We start from the raw sequence: 15,590 nt of genomic DNA on the forward strand, positions 1-15,590 counted from the left end.
TTAATTGGAGTGTTTAGTTTATTATATTTGTGTACCAATTTGTTATTGTTTTTTATTCATCCCATATGTTTTAAGATTTTTATGATTTTCCCCCTCTTATCCTGTTATCTTTAGGTTAATTAAATATCTTTTGCATTCCATTGTATTCCCTGTAATGTCTTTTTATCTACTGTATAACATTTTTATTATTTTTTAGTAGCTGTATCACAGTCTATATAGAATCAACATTGAGTCAGTTCATATTTCACTGTTTTCAATTCATCTTCACATTTGACAAATGTAGGAACCTTATGATACTATAATTCCATTAGCACTCACTCCCAGCCTTTTTCGCTATTATTGCATATATTTTACTTATATTATTTGTACTCCTTCAGTTTGGAGAAGGTAAGCGCAAGAAAAAAATTTTCTTTGAAAGCTCAACTTGAATCACTGGATGTATCATGTGATAACAATGTAGGGGGGGGAATCTATCAAAAGACACAAATTCAAGGAAAAACAAATTCAAGTTCAAAAGAGAAATAGGACACACACCCATGTGCACACACATATACACACACATATTTTCTACTTCCCAGTTGTAACAACATAAATAAATAAGTACACTTGGAGAACTAGAACAGACATACAGATTCCCAGTAGCAAAGATGATCCCCTCCCATCTTCCTCAAATCCCACAAACTGCTTGTTTGGAGAAGGGGGGCGGGGGGGGGGGCAACAACACTTCCATTATCTGTTAGGCTCAATTAAGACAACAGCTGTGTTCCAAAATAAACAAGAGAAGAGACTATTTTGCATTAGAATGCATTAGAGGAACAGCACTAGGGAAGCACAGATGGCTTTAATCAGGGACATTGGAAAATTACCATTCTCTTCACTTTTCCAATGTCTGTGTGACTTTCAGGTCTCAAGAACCGTATCCCTACTCCCTACCATAGACAATTAGGAATAGAGGTTTTTATCACTGGCTGTGATGATTGTGTCTTTTTAGAGCTCATCTTGTAAGGATGGGTGCCCATTTCTTTATTGGCAATTTATAGCATTCATGCTTGTTATGTATTGGAGAAAGGGGAAAAAATTTGGAGCCAAGTTCTAAAAAGATAGTTGGCAACAGAGGTGTCTATGAATAAAACTCTTCTGGGCATTTAAAATGGAAATAAAATGACACTACATGATATGCTAAGGCCCAAAGCTAAATGGCAAACTGAGGATCAGAAATCCTGGGTTCCACTCCTGGTTCAACTAATAACTCATTTTATAAACTCTGTTTGCTGTTTCCATGTTACTAAAATGCCTCTAACTAAAATTGCTCACTACTCAGTATCTCTTATTCCTTCCTCAACTTTCTGAACAGAGAATAAGATTCTCTAAACTACCCAAAATAGAGCTGAGTACATGCCAAAGAATAGAAATGAATACAGATAGATAAGTAATAGTAACAAAAAGTCTGCCTGTCTGGGTGCTAACACCATTGACCATGAAATGCAGAAAGCTGCAAAGAGTTTATTTGGGGTCTTCAGAATTGCAGTTTTGGAGACACAGATTCTGGTAAAACTGAAAGAGTGTTCTGGGGAATAGAAAGAGTCAGGAGCTTAAAAAGGCAAATGCCACAAGGCTCTTTTGGCAGGAATTATGATTGACTCTGACGCAGGAAAGGAAATATTTGTCCTTAAGGAATAGACTGTCACAAATTATTTAGGGTAAGGGTCCAATAAGTAGACAGGTTGTCATAAGTTATCTTAGGGTAAGGGTCTGATAAGTATCTTGACTTTCCGGAACACTGTGCTGGATGCCTGCATTGACAATAAGTGGCCAAAAGATTAGATTCCATCCAGGCTGAGACATGCATGAGTCACACTTTCCTGATGGCCTCCCAGCTCCATTTTAGAGGGCTCTCTTACCAATACCATATCCATTTTGCTTTTCCTTTCACAACACTTAACCTTAAATCTTCCTGCCTAGTTGAGCTGGTAAGAGCTCTTGAGGCTCTGGTTATTATATGTGGCTGTTGGGAGCTGTTGGCCACTTACTTAATTTTATCCATGTAGAAGTCCCACTGCACTCAGCGTGAAGCATAACCTTGCAAGCAATACATTTTTATAGCATGGCCTATGTGCCCATTGCAGTTGTGTGCACTGAAAAGCCCCATTCAAATAAAAGGTTTGTTTTCTTTGCTAGAGTGGCTCTTTGGTGAAGTTCCCTGACTATCCAATGGAATAGTCAACATATATGTTCAGGGGAAATGTAATTATGGTTATTTTTGATATTTAAAAAAAAATAGTGAAATCACTAATATCCCAGCTGGAAACTCTTTGCTTCCTAATTATAGTCTAAAAAGAAATAAAATTTATTATTTAAAAGCCTCAATTTGAATTCACCAAAAAGTAGATTTATTTATTTATTTTTACTTTTTTGGCCACTCCGGGCAGCATGTGGCATCTTAGTTCCCGAACAGGGATCAAACCCTCGCCCCCTGGCGGGGGTGGTGGTGTGATGAATTGGGAGATCGGGATTGACACATATACACTAATATGTATAAAATGGATAACTAAAAAAAAAAAACACCCGCACCCCCTGCAGTGGAAGCTCGGAGTCTTAAGCACTGGACCTCCAGGAAAGTCCCGACCAAAAGTAGATTTAGACAAGCTTTGAGATATTTCATGTTTTTAAATTTACTTTGTCTTTTTTTAGTATTTAAATTTTAAAGATTTAGTGACAAAATTTTTTTAAAAAATCAATTATTATTTTTGGTGATGCTTAACCTTCCACTGTCGACATTGAATCTGCTACTCCATATCCAGTAAAAATCCTCTCAAACCCCAATTTCACCCCATGCATTCCCCAGAATGCCTGATTTTAACTGAGCATGCTCTACCGTTCAGGACCTACTTCCAGTCCTCTCAGATTGTGACCTTAGGGACCACAGGTGGAGTTGATGTCCTCCTAACTCTCTACCACTACTTCCCAGCCTCTGACAAAAATATCTGCTGCTTTGATGTCTAGGCTTTACAGCAATCCCACCATCCCCTCCCTTGTTGCTGTCATCTGTCACACCCTTGATTAGGTCCTCTTATTAACTACAGATTTTGGCACTTAGCCTATAACATTTTCTCCATTCCAAGCCCCACTATAAATCCGGGCACTTATTCTTCCACATGGATTCCCTTTCCAACACCCAGGCTGTTCATTTCCTTACCCCCCCCTCCTCCTCCAGTGACCTACACTGCTTCTCCATCTTCCAGGCACATTCCCTGGTATAACTTAGTCCTGATTGTACCCTTTAATGACATTACTTTCAAAAAAATTTCTCTCTTCCAACACACTACTTTGATCTTTATCATCCTGTTTACTTTTCAACATGATCAACTGTCTTCCATAAAAAGAACAACTGTGCAAAAACCTTTTTTGACCTGCCATTTCCATCCTGATTCATCTAACACCCTGTCTCTCTATTCCCTTTCGAAGTCAAACTTTACATGGAGTTACATATACTCAATAGCCACACTCCACTGTGGCTTCTTCTCCACATTACTTACCAAATGCCTCCCTGCCACTGAATTCAGTGGATGTTTGTCAATCTCATCCTACCTGATGCTGCTGACCACTTCCCTGTTCTTAAGACATTCTGTTCCTCTGCTCCATCTCATTGTTCTGCTTCTCCTCCTCCTCACTGCTCCCTGCCTTGTCTTCTCTGACATCTTATCTCCTTTCACCCTGCCAGCATTAAATTCTGTACTTACCCAGTGCTGTTCAAGACCCTCTACTTTACTCACTCGGTATCCTCTCCCTACAGAATTTATCCATGCCTTCAGCTCTAATTACCACCAATGTAATTTACAAATCAATCTTTATCTCAAGGCTTCCCTCTGCAATCTAGATCAATATATCCACCTGCTTGCTTAACACCTCCACTTTGATGTCTCAATAATATTTCATTCTTGAGATAGTCTCATCCACCAGAGGGCAGACAGCAGAAGCAAGAAGAACTACAATCCTGCAGCCTGTGGAACAAAACCCACATTCACAGAAAGATAGATAAGATGAAAAGGCAGAGGGCTATGTACCAGATGAAGGAACAAGATAAAACCCCAGAAAAACAACTAAATGAAGTGGAGATAGGCAACCTCCCAGAAAAAGAATTCAGAATAATGATAGTGAAGATGATCCAGGACCTTGGAAAAAGAATGGAGGCAAAGATTGAGAAGATGCAAGAAATGTTTAACAAACACCTAGAAGAATTAAAGAACAAACAAACAGAGATGAAAAATACAATAACTGAAATGACAACTACACTAGAAGGAATCAATAGCAGAATAACTGAGGCAGAAGAATGGATAAGTGACCTGGAAGATAGAATGGTGGAATTCACTTCTGCTGAACAGAATAAAGAAAAAAGAATGAAAAGAAATGAAGACAGCCTAAGAGACCTCTGGGACAACATTAAACGCAACAACATTCGCATTATAAGGGTCCCAGAAGGAAAAGAGAGAGAGAAAGGACCAGAGAAAATATATGAAGAGATTATAGTCGAAAACTTCCCTAACATGGGAAGGAAATAGCCACCCAAGTCCAGGAAGCACAGAGAGTCCCAGGCAGGATAAACCCAAGGAGAAACACACTGAGACACACAGTAATCAAATTGGCAAAAATCAAAGACAGAGACACAATAATAGTGGGGGACTTTAACACCTCACTTACACCAATGGACAGATCATCCAAAATGAAAATAAATAAGGAAACACAAGCTTTAAATGACACAATAGACCAGATAGATTTAATTGATATTTATAGGACATTCCATCCAAAAACAGCAGATTACACTTTCTTCTCAAGTGCGCATGGAACATTCTCCAGGATAGATCACATCTTGGGTCACAAATCAGCCTCAGTAAATTTAAGAAAACTGAAATCATATCAAGCATCTTTTCTGACCACAATGCTATGAGATTAGAAATGAATTACAGGAAAAAAACCGTAAAAACACAAACACATGGAGGCTAAACAATACGTTACTAAACAACCAAGAGATCACTGAAGAAATCAAAGAGGAAATCAAAAAATACCTAGAGACAAATAACAATGAAAACACGATGATCCAAAACCTATGGGATGCAGCAAAAGCAGTTCTAAGAGGGAAGTTTATAGCTATACAAGCCTACCTCAAGAAACAAGAAAAATCACAAATAAACCATCTAACCTTACACCTAAAGGAACTAGAGAAAGAAGAACAAACAAAACCCAAAGTTAGTAGAAGGAAAGAAATCCTAAAGATCAGAGCAGAAATAAATGAAATAGAAACAAAGAAAACAATAGCAAAGATCAATAAAACTAAAAGCTGGTTCTTTGAGAAGATAAACAAAATTGATAAACCATTAGCCAGATTCATCAAGAAAAAGTGGGAGAGGACTCAAATCAATAAAATTAGAAATGAAAAAGGAGAAGTTACAACAGACACCACAGAAATACAAAGCACCCTAAGAGACTACTACAAGTAACTCTATGCCAATAAAATGGACAACCTGGAAGAAATGGACAAATTCTTACAAAGGTATAACCTCCCAAGACTGAACCAGGAAGAAATAGAAAATATAAACAGACCAAGCACAAGTAATGAAATTGAAACTGTGATTAAATATCTTCCAACAAACAAAAGTCCAGGACCAGATGGCTTCACAGGTGAATTCTATCAAACATTTAGAGAAGAGCTAACACCTATCCTTCTCAAACTCTTCCAAAAACTTGCAGAGGAAGGAACACTCCCAAGCTCATTCTATGAGGCCACCATCACTATGATACCAAAACCAGACAAAAATACTACAAGAAAAGAAAATTACAGGCCAATATCACTGATGAATATAGATGCAAAAATCCTCAACAAAATACTAGCAAACAGAATCCAACAACACATTAAAAGGATGATACAACATGATCAAGTGGGATTTATCCCAGGGATGCAAGGATTCTTCAATATATGCAAATCAATCAGTGTGATACACCATATTAACAAATTGAAGAAGAAAAACCATATGATCATCTTAATGGATGCAGAAAAAGCTGTTGACAAAATTCAACACCCATTTATGATAAAAACTCTCCAGAAAGTGGGCATAGAGGGAACCTACCTCAACATAATAAAGGCCATATATGACAAACCCACAGCAAACATTCTCAATGGTGAAAAAGTGAAAGCATTTCCTCTAAGATCAGGAACAGGACAAGGATGTCCACTCTCACCAGTATTATTCAACATAGTTTTGGAAGTCCTAGCCACGGCAATCAGAGAAGAAAAAGAAATAAAAGGAATACAAATTGGAAAAGAAGAAGTAAAACTGTCACTGTTTGCAGATGACATGTTAGTATACATAGAGAATCCTAAAGATGCCACCAGGAAACTACTAGAGCTAATCAATGAATTTGGTAAAGTTGCAGGATACAAAATTAATGCACAGAAACCTCTTGCATTCCTATATACTAATGATGAAAAATCTGAAAGAGAAATTAAGGAAACACTCCCATTTACCATTGCAACAAAAAGAATAAAATGTAGGAATAAACCTACATAGGGAGACAAAAGACCTGTATGCAGAAAACTATAAGACACTGATGAAAGAAATTAAAGATGATACCAACAGATGGAGAGATACACCATGTTCTTGGATTGGAAGAATCAATATTGTGAAAATCACTATACTACCCAAAGCAATCTACAGATTCAATGCAATCCCTATCAAATTACCAATGGCACTTTTTACAGAACTAGAACAAAAAATCTTAAAATTTGTATGGAGACACAAAAGACCCCGAATAGCCAAAGCAGTCTTGAGGGAAAAAAACGGAGCTGGAGGAATCAGACTCCCTGACTTCAGACTATACTACAAAGCTACAGTAATCAAGAAAATGTGGTACTGGCACAAAAACAGAAACATAGATCAATGGAACAAGATAGAAAGCCCAGAGATAAACCCACGCACCTATCAACTAATCTATGACAAAGGAGGCAAGGATATACAATGGAGAAAAGACAGTCTCTTCAATAAGTGGTGCTGGGATAACTGGACAGCTACATGTAAAAGAATGAAATTAGAACAGTCCCTAACACCATACACAAAAATAAACTCAAAATGGATTAGAGACCTAAATATAAGACTGGACACTATAAAACTCTTAGAGGAAAACATAGGAAGAACACTCTATGACATTAATCACAGCAAGAGCCTTTTTGATCCACCTCCTAGAGTAATGGAAATAAAAACAAAAATAAAGAAATGGGACCTAATGAAACTTCAAAACTTTTGCACATCAAAGGAAACCATAAACAAGACGAAAAGACAACCCTCAGAATGGGAGAAAATATTTGCAAACGAATCAACAGACAAAGGATTAATCTCCAAATATATAAACAGCTCATGCAGCTCAATATTAAAGAAACAAACAACCCAATCCAAAAATGGGCAGAAGACCTAAATACACATTTCTCCAAAGAAGACTTACAGATGGCCAAGAAGCACATGAAAAGATGCTCAACATCACTAATTATTAGAGAAATTCAAATCAAACCTACAATGAGGTATCACCTCACACCAGTTAGAATGGGCATCAACAGAAAATCTGCAAACAACAAATGCTGGAGAGGGTGTGGAGAAAAGGGAACCCTCTTGCACTGTTGGTGGGAATGTAAATTGATACAGCCACTATGGAGAACAATATGGAGGTTCCTTAAAAAACTAAAACTAGAATTACCATATGACCCAGCAATCCCACTACTGGGCATATACCCAGAGAAAACCATCATTCAAAAAGACACATGTACCCCAATGTTCATTGCAGCACTATTTACAATAGCCAGGTCATGGAAGCAACCTAAATGCCCATCGACAGACGAATGGATAAAGAAGAAGTGGTACATATATACAATGGAATATTACTCAGCCATAAAAAGGAATGAAATTGAGTCATTTGTTGAGACGTGGATGGATCTAGAGACTGCCATACAGAGTGAAGTAAGTCAGAAAGAGAAAAACAAATATCGTATATTAACGCATATATGTGGAACCTAGAAAAAAGGTACAGATGAACCAGTTTGCAGGGCAGAAACTGAGACACAGATGTAGAGAACAAACGTATGGACACCAAGGGGGGAAAGCGGCAGGGGGGGTGGGTGTGGTGGTGGGATAAATTGGGAGATTGGGATTGACATGTATACACTGATGTGTATAAAATTGATGACTAGTAAGAACCTGCTGTATAAAAAAATAAATAAAATAAAATTCAAAAATTCAAAAAAAATTAAATTAAATTAAATTTAAAAAAACCTTCATTCTTAAAATGTCCTAAACCAAATTAATTACCTTCTTGCACCAACTCCCCTCACTTTGCACTCCAAGTAACTAAATCAAGAGTAGAAAGTGGTTCTCTTCCAATATTTGGTCAGTCCTATAAGTTGATTCTTACACTGTTCATCTTCATCATTTTGTATCCATTTCCAAGCTCTGCCTAGGCTACCTTCTAATTATTTCTCAAATACATTTTCTCACCACCTTCACCCTAATCCAACCTAGCAGTATCTTTTACCTGGACAACTCCATTGCAGTAGCTTCCTAACTGATTGACCTTTACCAACTCTTGCTTCTTTTCAGTCAGCTACCCAAGTGGTCTTTTCTCAAAATAAATCTTGTCATGCTCCCCTAATGCTTGAAATACTTAATGGCTCCCCATTGTACTGAATATAGAGACCTAATCCCTCCTCCAGTAGCCAGTTAAATTATACTCCTTTGGGTCTCCTCCAGATGTGGCTCCTCTGGGAAAATTTTCCTGGCTCCTTTGACCTTCCCCACCCCTGCAGCACTTTATGAAGTGTGATTCAGAAAGTTTTAAGTCAAGTCTGGGTGCGATTGATCAGGAAGCAATGAGAGAAGTTAGAAAGCTGACTCGTCCCCTAAAATCTGAAAATGCTGCTGGAAGAATTCTCCAGCAGAAAGAGTCCTGTCTCTTTCAAATGCCATCACCCTTCTTCACCAAGAACAATAATGTGTAATTTCCAGCTTCAACAGATTGTTTTTTCCACGCCTGGCAAACATGGTCTTTTTACCCATTCACAAATCAGCTGAGAGCAGTCAGCAAAAACAGAATGAAGAGGTCTTTTTGCTTTCAAAAAAGTGAGCAAATATTAAATAGCATGTAGTGTTCACCATTTCAATAAGCTCATTACAGGTCCCTAGTCTAACTTCTATAGAATTATAAGGTTATAATAGAAACATTTACCGTAAGTGCTAGACCATTTTTCAGAATGATTTGGTGTCCTCAATATTGAAGAAAATCATTTTGGAACACATTTTCACAGATAACCTTAATTCAACTTGAACTAAGTTCATTTATGAGAACTGCTGGGCTGTACATCTCAACTTATTTCTGCTTTGAATTTGCCTGCAATGGATATTGCTCGAGCTGCATGGATCATTGAGCAGAGGAGAACACTTCTGCCCTTCCTTGCCCTTCCTGATAATCACAGGGAACTTATGACTTGTTATGTGTTTCCATAATGAGGGGTTCAGAAATGGCCGTTGCACATAGCCTGGGAAGGGGCAATAGAAAATGGTCTTCTGAGTCCTCTGGAGCTATTATTGTTTCTGTTGAGAGCTGTGGAGGATGTGGACAAGAGAATGGAAGCAAACTCAGAGAAGCTGTTAGTCAGAGCTACACTCTCTGGGTCTGGGAGACACATATGAACCAGTCCCCAAACAAGGAATGCACATTGCTCTCACCTATGCCGTGCTGCCTTCAACTTGCTTATGAACTCCAGCTTCTTTGAGGGTTCTTCAGTCTCTGTCCTTTAAAATGAAACGCCTCTCAGGTCTCTGCCCTAGGGTCTCTTCTCATTCTATTCACTCCTTCATCACTTCTGTCATTTTGTATGTGGTAGTGGTTCCCAAATCATAGTTCTTGATCAGCTGTCCCTCGTGGGCTACAGACACAAGTATCTCTCTACCAACTGGACCAAAGTGCTTGGATGTCACATAGGCACCTCAAACCTGACCTGTCCAAATCTGAACTCAATATCTTGCTCTCTTCCAATATGGTCTTTTTCTAGATTCCCTGTGTTTATAGAAGGTACCAACTGTCTTCCAAGTAGTCCAAGCCAGAACCTTGGTGTCTAAGTCAGCTATTTCTATAATAACACTGTGTAACAAACTACCTCAAAACTCAGTTAATACATTCATTCTCCTGCATGTAGGTCTAAAAGCTAACTATCATTTTATTTGATTGTGTAAGCTTGGCTGGGCAACTCTGCTTCCTCTGCAGATCAAGTAGCTTAGCTCAAGTTAATAGGATGTGGGTCCAGGTCTGGTCCGCATGTGTAGACTCTGGGGCCCAGGTTAAAAAGGCAAATGGCTACCCTGAACATTTTCTTCAGATGCTGCATTATTAGAGGGAAAGAGCCAACCAACCACACAAGGACATTTAAAGTTCTTGCTCACATTGCTCTGTTAATAGTCCATCAGCCAAAGCGAGTTCATGACCAAATCCAACATCAGCAAGGATGGAAGTAATATTTTCTTTCCAAATAATTCAATCTATCAGACCCAGGCATCATTTGACATTACTCCTTCCCCTTATTGATACCCTACCACCACCTCTACCACTATCATTCCCAAGCAATTAATAAGCCCTATTCATTCATTCTCTAAAAATTTCTAGAATCAGTGGTGCAGGACACTATCCTGCTCTTGTCTGAATTTCCACCACAGCTTCCAGTTGGCCTTCCTGGTTCCAGGCCTGCCACCAATCCTATTTCCACATTGAAGCTAGAGTGACCACTCAAAATCTTTTATTTTTTCACTTAGTAAGTACATATGTTTTACCTCCTACTATGTGCCAGGAACTACTCTCAACTTAAATCCAAGCCCTCAGGGAAGTTACATTTTAGTGACAGTAGGGTGGGGAACAGGTAAATGGATGACGGATGATGTAGATAGATGATAGATAGATAGATAGATAGATAGATAGATAGATAGATAGATAGATAGATAGATAGATAGATAGATAGATTATCTAGTATATCAGATATTGGCAAATACTGTGAGAGAGGGAGGGAGCTGGGGAGCTGGGGAGCTGGGGGCAGGGGGTAGAGAATGTTAAGAAGGAGGACTGATCTTATAAATATAGGGCGAACAAAGGTCTGACTGAGAAACTGGCCTTTCCATAAAGGCTTATAAGAAGTGAGGGGAATGGGATTTGGGGGCAAGACTGGTTTAAGTAGAATGTGCATGGAGACAAGGTGGAAGTGTGTCTGGGTGGCACACAGTGGGTGAGGGGGAAGGCTGTAGAAGTCAGAGAGGGTCTGGAACCACAAAAATGCAAACTCTGATTCAGCTCCCCAGCTCAGCAGTACATAAACACTAATAGAATTCAAACTCCTTAATGTGAGTTCCAAGGCCTTCCTTGACTTTATCTTCATTTACCTTTTAAATTCCAATTCTTATTTTACATTCTATGATCAAGCCATTTGGAACACTCTTCAGTTCTCTGAAGCTACATTGCTTTATCTCAGCTCAGGATCTCTGAATGTACCTCTCTCTTAATCTGAAACACAAATCCCCCACCCCCTCCCCATCACAGCTTTGCCTGGCTCGTTCTTTCTTTCACTTGTGTTCTTAGATTTCTCTGGGGAAACCCTCCCTGTCCTCCAAAAGCATTGGTAGGATTTCCTCCAACAGAATGTCAAGGGCACACCACACTAGCCATCTCTCTCAGCCCTCATCACATTGTGCAATAATCACCTGCTTGTTGTCTGAATTCCCTATTCCTCACTAGACACTGTCTTCCTCATCATTGTATGGAATCCACCTGAAACAATGTATAGCATAGAGTGGGTACTCAGTATACATAGCATAAATAAATGTACAAAAATACAGTTCTAATAAGGAAAGTATTACACTCAAACTTGCTATAAGAAAATTATAAAGATTATCAGAGTTGGTAACATCATCATTAATAGAAGGGCACAGATATCTGGCTTTCAAATAGCTCAAGGCTGAGATTTAGCAACAATATACCATCTGCAAAGTGTTTATTTCCTATCACCTTTTTCCCATTCTAGTGCTGACTGTCTCATTCCCACAGGCACAGACAGTCAAATATCTGTTAGATCATCCCCAATGCATTAGCAGGAAAGGTTTAAGAGTTGTGCCTCCCACTCATATATACATCTAAACAGTCATTTCTTTAAGATAAAAATCTTCAAAACTTAAAGGATTTGCTTTTTAATGGTAGGATTTCAAGCACTGATAAAAAACAATGAGAGATATTTGGAGAAAGCAAGAACTCCTTGGAAGATTTCAAATTACACCAGGTAAGTGGTCACCTATTCCACATACAGATAATAAAAATCAATCCCCGAAATTCTGGCTGCATTATATTTTACACAGTATTCATATACTCTACCTCCTTTGAACTTTGTCATGGAAATCATGGACCAATTTTATAGATGAGTATTGGACCGCACCCCGCAGGCCTGCGAGCCCTGTACTTGCCCATCCTCGAGACTGAAGAAAGAGCCCAGGGTCAGCAACAGAGACATCGATGGTTTAATGGATGGGGGATCTTACCTGTCTGAAACAAGGTCCTGGAGTGACACCTCACCACGTGGCAGAAGGTGGTCAGGACATGGCGGCAGTCTCCTCTCCTGGCTCCTGGGGGGAGGGGGAGGTTACCAACATCAGATTGGCTCACCAGTTATCAGGGAAACTAGCAGAGGGGCATGGCCCTCACTGCCCCTTTGATAAGTTCTCAAGGTGTTCTGATCTAAAGGTTAGAACAGTCACCAGCTGGGGCTAGGAGCAAGTGTGTAGGAAGGTCAGTCGGGTGAGTAGGGTGTAGGTGAAGAAGGCAGTGGTCCAGCAGGGGATGGACAGAGAGCAAAATAATAGCCATCTTGGGTGGCCTGATCATACGATGAGGAAAACAAAGGACTTAGGGAATAGCATCAAAGGACAATAGCATAAAAGGACAGACTATAGGCACAATGAAGCCAAAATTCAAACTGGAATTCAAAGCCTATACTTTTTCAAGGAGAGAGAGGGAAAGTTCGAGATGGAAAGAATAAGAGAGAGATAGAAGGAAATTTAATAATATGAGCCTAAATTAACTATCTGGGATGTGTGAATCTGTAACCTGCAATTCTGTAGTGTAGTCTTAGTTCTTGCATACCTCTCTCAGTGTGAGCATTTGGTTGTGCTAAGTGTAATTCTAGTGTTTAAAATGGTAATATTTCCTGTACCGTAACTCCAGAGCACAAGCTGATTTCTTTCAAAAGTGCTGTAACAGTAATTAAGAGCATAGACTCTGTAGCCTGATTACCCAAGTTCAAATCCTGGCTCTGAATTTTACTGATTTGTGACCTTGGGCAAGTTATTTAACCTCTCTGTGCCTCAGTTTCTGTATCTATAAAATAAGCATACTAGCACATTTGTCCCATAAGATTGTTGTGAGGATTACATGAGTTAGTATCTTCAAAATGGTGCCTAAAATAGCCTGGTACACTGTAAGTATTTATAAAAGGATTAACTATTATTGTCTCCTGCTCAACTGAACAAATAACTGTCTGTTCTAACACTGAAGAAGAAACTCTTCATGTTGGAAATATTGAAAGAAGCTACACTGATCCCCAATGCAGCACATAATTCATTTTATGCTGTGTATTATGGGTGTGAGGCTGCCACAGCTAAAACTCAGGAAATGCATGTGATTTTTTTTCGCATTACACTTAGGTGAAGAAACATGCTTTTAAAAAATGCCACCCTCTGGGTTTTTGTTTGTCTTTGGAGGGTCTTAGAATTGGAGGCCAAATCAGAATTTCAGCATTGAATCTGGGGATCTCATTCTAGAAATATATTGACTGCCATCTGGACGGTGAAAGAATTTGTTTTAATTGTAATTTAAGAAAGAAGAGACCTTTATGAGCAATTCCATTTGATGAGGATTTTAGGACCCTAAACAAGGTGAAAACGACTCAACTGAAGAGACCTGGAAGTTTCCAAATGCCAAGGACCAGTTAAGAATGAAAAGCCATAATTCTAAGAACTCAAGAGTTAATTTAGGTTTCATTTTCTGAGGAACAGATGGTTCTTAATAAAGTTGCCTAGACAACAGCAGCTCAGTCTCAGGGCAACCGCCCCTATGATTTCTCACCGTCCAGCACCAGCTCACACCAACCCCATAAACAACTTCAAGGCCATTCAGGGCCCCTTGGAATGGCTGCTGGCTGCTGTTAGTAGACCCTAGTGGCTACAAACAGAAGGATCAAACATATCTAATTCAGCCGACCCAAGGTGTGGGCAGGATGTAGGTAGCAATGCAGCAGCTGGTGCTTAGGAGGAATGTCATATACATGATCAGCTACAGCTCGAGTTCCTCTCACAATAGAAAAGGGAGGACCACCTCCATGGACAAAGGCATTCTAAAGGGCACAAGACAATTTCACATAATTTTTACTTTTTTTCCTAAATATTTTTGAGTCTTTCATTTGTTTTTCTACAATGAGCGCTTTGTTTTTCTAAATGTCTACAATTATAAACATGAATATGTTTTATAGTCCGGAGGTAATTAATATTTTCCTACATACGGAGGTGCTGATGGATACTATAAGGTACCTTCCAAACTGAACAATTTGAATCTTACCTGTCTCCTTCATGTTATTTTATCACAATTGTATTCAGTTGCTGGATTATTCGCTTAATGTCTCCCTTCCCTTCTAGACAGTAGGACCCATGAAAGTGGAGACTACATGGATCTCTTACACCAATATGACATCTGTGCCTGGCGTGGTGTCTTGTACAGAGGTGGGACTCAAAAAGTGATTACTGTATTGAATGAATGCACTGCCATTTAAAAAATTATGAACAGTTTAAAATTACGGCTTTTTATGATAAATGTTATACGTGATTTTGAAGAAAGTCTTTCTCTTAATTATATAGGGAATCATTTTGACAAGCCCTTTAGGTGAGGTAGATAAAAGGCAACCATGAGGAAGAAGTAAGTAAATAATACAAATGATAATGTTTCAGATTTACATTGTAAGTATTCTGTATAAAGTGAGTATATCTTTCAGTGGATCTAAACCTACGCAGATTATGTTGGAATAAAGACAGATAGATGATAGATAGAACACATAATAGGATATATGGAGATATATATATATATATATATATATATATATATATATACATACACACACACACACACACATATATATATATATGGTTGCATAATAAATTACCCCAAAACATCAGCTTAAAACAACAAACACTTATTATCTTACAGCTTCTGTTGGTCAAAAATCTGGGGGCAGCTTAGCTGGGGGTTCTAGCTCAAGGTCTCTCACGAGGTTACAGTCAAGGGATGGCTAGGGTTACAGTCATCTCAAGGTTATTTGATTGGGGATGAAGTAGCCACTCTCATATATATATATGTGTGTGTATATATATAAAAAGAATCATGTAACCACCACCACAATCAAAATACAGTATATTTCCATCATTGCCACCAAATTGTCTCATGCCTTTTTAAAGTCAATTCCTTCTCCCACTCCCAGA

General features: G+C 38.7%; 1 long non-coding RNA gene across 1 annotated transcript in view; it reads right to left on the bottom strand.

The window, feature by feature from the left end:
- LOC118906069 overlaps nucleotides 1-12,676 on the bottom strand; it is a 269,158-nt gene extending 256,482 nt beyond the window's left edge. Inside the window, exon 1 of the long non-coding RNA XR_005022407.1 lies at nucleotides 12,606-12,676. This is a non-coding gene — a long non-coding RNA (uncharacterized LOC118906069). The remainder of the gene's footprint in view (nucleotides 1-12,605) is intronic.
- Between the last annotated feature and the right edge of the window lie 2,914 nt (nucleotides 12,677-15,590).

The sequence above is a fragment of the Balaenoptera musculus genome, chromosome 13, assembly GCF_009873245.2.
Source record: "Balaenoptera musculus isolate JJ_BM4_2016_0621 chromosome 13, mBalMus1.pri.v3, whole genome shotgun sequence".
NCBI lineage: Eukaryota > Metazoa > Chordata > Mammalia > Artiodactyla > Balaenopteridae > Balaenoptera > Balaenoptera musculus.